The following is a 5,420-nucleotide window of genomic DNA, read 5'->3' on the forward strand; positions in this document are numbered from 1 at the left end:
GGCGAGGAGACCGGGGGCTGGGGTGGGCGCCGCGGCCGCCCCCTTGCTCCCCTGGGGCCCATCGCTGCCTTCACGTTGGGTGAGTTAATGGCACAGAGTTCGGGAATGAAGTTGCTTCTCTGGGGAAGCCGCAGGGCCTCTGTGGAAGGGATGAAGCTGTCCCTGTGCAGAGGGGCGCTATCTGGCTTGCCCCCCCACTCTCAGTCCCTCTTTGTTTATTGGCTGCGGCTCCCAGATGTTTAGGGTGCCTTGAGGAGGAGAGCAGCGCCAGAGCTGAGGCTGATGCCCCCCAGCCCTGGAGGATCTATAGCCCCGAGTAGCCTCGGGGGGAAACTGAGGTCTGGACACTTGCCTAAAGTTTTTCGAGGACCTTCCCACATGGTTCTCCACCCCCAGTTTCCCTACCCCCAGGCCAGTGTTGCAAAACCAAAGTCCTTCTCTTCCAGAACTTGGTACTTACTCATTTTACAAGCTGTACATCGAACCAGGATGTCTTAATTGGTACAGAAATATGTACAGATCACATGTTTTCAAAGTAGCAGAGGAATAAAAATGCCTTTTAATTTGTCAAATAAGTTTTTCTCCCCAGTACTCCTACAAGGTGGGCAGCGAGGTGTTCTTCTGGCCACCTTCTGGATGGGGACAGTGAGGCAGGGTGGCGAGGCCTGCATGGTTTCCTGAGTGGTGATAGGTGGCCTGAAGGTGGAGCTGCAGGGGTTAGGGGTTCAGCCCTGGCAACAGCCATTGCCAGCCCCTCTGAAGGAAACTCATCAGTATCTTCGTTTTTCCCTTGGCATTGCATGACCGCAGTGAGCTGGCTTGCGGGGAAGCATGTGGGGTTACTTCACCCAGGGTAGCGTGTGGGGGTCAGTGTGGCAGCTTTGCCCACGGAGGATCCCAGGCGGCCTTGCTTTACTTTGCTGACTAGAGCTGTCAGGCCTGGGTCGCTGTTTGGAGCAGCGTGGCCGCTGTTGCGGAGGGGGTTTGCTGGCCCTCCCATCCCGCTGGCCGCTGCCCCTGGCCAGGAGAGATGAGGCATCCAGAGAGGTGCCTGGTAGAGATGGCTCAGCCCTGCATCTGGAAAGGGCAGCCTGTGGGGGGAGGGGGGGGGAGAGCAGCCGGGAGGCTTTCCCAGCTTCTGAAGAAAGAACAGGAAGAAGCCAAAAGTTAACCAGTTGGGCTCTGGGTGCCCCAGGCCATTTGAACCTGCTCTGGGGGAGCATCCCTGTGGGTGCTGGGCTGTGATTACATTGTAGCTGGGCTCAAAGTTGCTATGCTAGGGTGGGGCCTGGAAAGAGGAAGGACATGGGGGGGGGGTTCTGGAACACCTGCGTGTGTGCCTCACCTGGAGGGGGCAGCTTCAGCCCGGCTTCAGCTAGAGACCGCCTTGATGGAGCGGATATCCTTATCTTTCAGGGGAACTAGGGGAATTCTCAAGCTTGGATGGATAAACAGGGACTCAGATGCTAGAAGACTAGTAGAGGGTTAGGGCCCCGCTGGGGAGGCTGGAGCTTGAAATCTGGGTTTCTGCTTCCGCATCAGGAAAGGGGTCTCACAGTCAGAGGCAGTGACATGTGAGAGCACTGGGGCTCATAATCCCTGTGGGACCCAGGGGTGGGGCTCCCCCACTTGCAACTGTGTTGTACTTTCACTTGCAACTGTGTTGTACTTTCATAGGTGGCTGTTTCATGAAGCCCCATCATGGGAAAAATGAGACTCTGTGTGTAACTTGTGTCATTTCATTACCAACTAGATGCTACAGTTGAACCTTTGGGACCCACAGAAGAAGACAGATGGGTTCTGCCTGTAGGAGGGGAGCAGAAAGGCCACCCCGGGGCAGAGGAAGATGGGCTGTGTTAAGGGCTGGGAAGGACACCCAGGCCCGCCGAGGCTGGCGAGGAGTCGCTTACGAGGCAGCCAGAGCCTCCTTTTACTAATCTGGAAGTTGAGGCACGGCACAGTGGGTGACAGGCCCAAGGTCACATGGAAATTCAGCCCATGGAAATTCAGCCCAGCCTCTGATCTGCAGTTCCGGGGCGTGCTCTGTCACCCCCAGGCTGGGCTGGGGCTCCCATGTGAGTGGGCGCGTGCGGTGGTCAGCAGCTCTCAGACCCGACATGTCCTCACGGCAGTGTCGCTCTGCTCCCCTTTATAGGGAAGAAGGGCACCTTCAAATTGGAAGGCAGAGGAACTCACAGAGCTGCCACCGAGCGCAGTGCATCTGGGCCGTCACGCAGGGCGCCTCTGGCCCGTGGTTCCGGGGTGTTTGCGGCTGAGCAGCGCCCAGCCCGTCCTCTGTCTCTGGTCTGCGGTGGGGGCGCTCAGCGGGGTTTCGACACGCTACAGCGGGCGCTGTGGGTCCGGAGGTGGCGCCGCTTAGCCGCCCGGGAGATACAGCGGGCGCTGTGGGTCCGGAGGTGTGTTTGGCCTCGCGGCTGTATCCCTTCCTGGCTCTCAGGTGTGCGGGCCTGACTGCCTCCCTGGGAGCGCCTCCTTTAAGAGAAAGCCCGAGACAAGATGATTGGTGTGCAGCCTGGGTTTCACAGCGTGAGCCGGAGCACAGAGACAGCGGTTATCCATTACGAGTATCCAGTTTAGAGCTCCGGAGAGGAGGGCTTGCTTCCGTGTCGATTTGGGCCAGTGCAGAATTTTTAAAGTACGGGGGTTGGAGGAAGCCGCGTGACCATCACGACAGCTGCCATTTGCTGGGTCCCCTCTGGCTCCGCTGGCCTCTGAGGGCAGGTCAGGCAGGCGTCCCTCTTGTCCAGCGAGGGCTGAGTGCGGCCTGAGTGCACAGGCCCTCCCTGCACTGGAGGGAGCCTGTAGGAATGAGCTGAGCGAGGAGGGCGGAGGGAAAGAGGTGGGGTGGGGGCTGAGAATAACAATTGCGGCTCCGGAAGGGGAAGGCGGTGGCGTGAATCAGCAAGTGGTAAGTTGGGGGGAGGTAGAGCTGGAAAGCAGGTTGTCACTGAATTCGAAAGGGATGTGGAGGAACTGCACAGCAGCGCTGAGCTCCTGGCTCCCAGGTGCAGCGGGCCAGGTGCAGGGGGCAGGCGGCCCGCGGGAGCAGTGGGCGCGCAGAGCTTGCACAAATCAGTTACATAAGGCTGACGGTGGGGGGGGCGCGGTGCAGGGTGCCCTGCCTGGCCTGAGAGCCACCTGCCCGGCACCCCAGCAGTGTCTGACCTGCAGTAAGCGCTCAGCAAGCGCTGACTTCTGTGGTTATTCTTGAACGCTGGAGCGCAGACCCAGAGTGTGGGATGTCTCAGAACTCCCTGGGCCTACTTATAATCTCTTAGGTAGATATGTATGTATCTTGGGGGGGCCACTTCTGGCATATTCTGCCCCAAAGGGCTTCTCTCAAGCTCCAGAAAACCTCACCCCAGGACTCCTTGGAGCCCGCAGGACCTCCCGAGGCCGAGTGCCTTGCCTCTCTGGGCTGGCTCTTAACCTGGACAAAGAACTGAGGGGCACTTTTAGCTGATGGTGCCCTGGGCGCCGCTCTGGCCTGCCTCCTGCAGTTGAGCAGAGGCTGCCTGCTTCCAGCCTCATGCCTTGAGCTGCTTCTGAGCTTGAAGAGCCGGAGCAGGCAGGAAGGCAGGGCCTCCTCACCAGGCGGGCTTCCCTGACACCTATTTGGTATTTCTGGAGCAAGCCCCGGGCTGGCCCTTTTGGGTCCTGAAGCAAGCGAGCCTGGCAGACCCTCAAAAGCAGAGGGAATCATTATAGTGGAAACTTGGATGCTTTCCAGAATTGTGTTTGTGATGAAAATATTGAAGCAGGCAGCCGCATCACCCAGGTGCCTGGAAGATACCCCAGTGTGGGCAAATGAGAGACAGGCCAGACACAGTGAGATTCTCCTTCCATGTGCTGGAACCTGGCAGTTGCCCGTTTTCTTCTGAGCTGGAGCACGCACCTGCTCACCCGGGTCGCTCCTGGGGTCCCAGATATGGCATGGCATCTCGGGGGAGGAGGCCTGGAGCCGTGGCCAGCCTCCTCCCGGCGGCCCCGGCCGGGGGTGTGCTGTCTGCTCAGTCCCGCTGTGCCTGCAGCGAGCTTCCTCTGGCTCAGGTCCTGGCCCCTTTGCTCTGAGGTCTGGACCCACATTTCAGTCACTCGCACTGCTGCAAGGGAGCTCAGCCAGAGAGCTGTGGCCGGTGACCTGGATGTTTGGTGTTTGGTGCCCTGGGTGGGTGGGTGGTGTCCTTTTCGCCTGGATGTGCCTCCATGGCAGAGCAGCAGGGGCCCTGGGGTGAGCTGGACGCCCTGATCTGGTTCAAGGCTCTCATCACTTCTTTGTTCCATTACCGTGACCCTGGGCAAGGGATAGGATGTTGTGCTTCAGTTTTCTCGCCTGTAAAATGGACGTAATACATAATTTTGGCCCGACAGGTAGTTTGAATACTAGAAATGGGGGAATTTAGGGTTTAAGAGTGATCCCCAAGCAAGCTCTTCCTTCCTGGCTGAATTCTACACCAGGGGAACTGGGAGGAGGAGGAAGACAGACAAGACAAGGCTGACGCTTCCTCCTTATCGAAGCTAGTGTTGGGGCATGTGGCTGAGCCAGTGGGCAAGTGGGGGTGACTGACGGCCCCCATCACAGGCAGAATGGGAGGGCTGTGGCCTCACCCTCCCACACAGAGCAGCTGGAGGCGACACGCCCGCTCAGCGAGGAAAGGGGAAGCCGGGCCTGTCCAGTTCCTCTTTCTGCACTCCAGGTGGGGTGGACTCCGGTGGGGTGGACTCCGGTGGGGTGGACTCCACCGGGACCTGACACCAAAGAGTTCTGCAAGCAAAGGGAACCTCAGGCCAGGCAGGGCACGTCCACCCCCATGGGGACAGAGCGCTGAGCCCAGGACCTGGCTGACGGGGGTTGACAGACACGGATTCGGTGAGCAGTTGGCAAGGCCAGGGCCGTGGTCTGTAGAACATGGGCGATGGGCCAAGTTTAGAGAATGATTAGCGGGAACTTAGGTTGCCCCTGACTTTCCCAGGGCACCTGCTGGCTGACTGACATCCCGTGTCGGAGAGCCTCTGGCCTCCTCGGCCTCCCGCAGATGAGCTGTGACTTCTCTCCCCCATCCGCACCTTCAGGAACCTTGGCGAGCAGCTCTGAATCTCTGCCAGGCCGACCCCCGCCCCTCCAGGCGCCAGCTTCCTCCACTTCACTTCTGCAGGCCCACCCAGCACTTCCCGCCGCGAGCCACGTTGTGGTGTCCTGGGTGCGAGCCACTCGCCGCCTCTGGCCTCTCCCAGGGGCCACCCGTGGTCTCGAGACTTGGCCATTTGTTGAATTAATACACCCAGTGCACGTGATTCTTTCGAAAGCCCATTTCTCCGAGAGGAAGGGCTGTTTCGTGTGTTGTACAGGCATTGGGATGTATACCCAGCAGACAGAAAAGAAGCTCTGATTTAGTAAC

The 5,420-nt window shown here is 59.2% G+C and overlaps 1 protein-coding gene across 3 annotated transcripts in view; it reads left to right on the plus strand.

The window, feature by feature from the left end:
* The window catches only part of CHST15 (carbohydrate (N-acetylgalactosamine 4-sulfate 6-O) sulfotransferase 15), a 62,403-nt gene that overhangs the window by 2,720 nt on the left and 54,263 nt on the right, over positions 1 to 5,420 (plus strand). The window contains exon 1 of one of the 3 annotated variants that reach the window (XM_004680963.2): positions 7 to 79. The exons of 1 other annotated variant lie outside the window; for it this stretch is intronic. The gene's annotated coding sequence lies outside the window, so the exon portion shown is untranslated. Of the gene's footprint in view, positions 1 to 6; positions 80 to 4,865; positions 4,892 to 5,420 lie in introns of those variants that run through there. One more of the 3 variants, XM_012723920.1, reaches the window with a different exon arrangement.

Source organism: Condylura cristata, unplaced genomic scaffold (assembly GCF_000260355.1).
Source record: "Condylura cristata isolate star-nosed mole 26May11 unplaced genomic scaffold, ConCri1.0 scaffold00011, whole genome shotgun sequence".
NCBI classification, from domain to species: Eukaryota; Metazoa; Chordata; class Mammalia; order Eulipotyphla; family Talpidae; genus Condylura; species Condylura cristata.